Genomic DNA, 634 nt, shown 5'->3' on the forward strand with positions numbered 1-634 from the left:
GGGTCCAGTATGTGTCCACTCTGCCTGTTTTATACTCTCAGTCCATGTGCTTGTAGAACACAAGTCCAGGCATGTCTGGAGGGCATTGCTGAGTCTCTCCAAGCAAGGCTGAGCAATTCCCCTGGTGTGGCCTCATGCAGGTGAGTCATTGAATTGTAGCTCCCTTGCTGGACAATGGCCGTTGATGGGCTATTTGACACCCCGCCCAGGCATTGGTTACTTTCCTTGCTGTTGCCTCTGGGGAGCTAATATCTGGCTGCTTCACCAACTTACAGCATGCTTTAGTGACCACCATACAACACAATTTTCATAACTTCATATGCATTAATGATATACATATGGATAGAGAAATGACTTTGAGCAGATCATAACCTTTCCCCTGATACCTTAAAAGGCATGCTTTATATGTGAGAGCACGATTATATGAATATGAAGAATATGGGGGTTATAATACACTCCCCCAAGGTACAGAATGTCACAGCAACCCAGTATCTACCGCAAAGAAAATGTAGAAATAACAGTTCGCACAAACCCAAACACCCTAACCCTGCCTCTTGCCCCACCCCTTCTCTTAGGCCCGGCCTCTGCCCCGCCCATTCTCCAAGGCCCCACCCTGCTCACTCCATCCTCCCTC

Source organism: Natator depressus, chromosome 6, assembly GCF_965152275.1.
Source record: "Natator depressus isolate rNatDep1 chromosome 6, rNatDep2.hap1, whole genome shotgun sequence".
NCBI classification, from domain to species: domain Eukaryota; kingdom Metazoa; phylum Chordata; order Testudines; family Cheloniidae; genus Natator; species Natator depressus.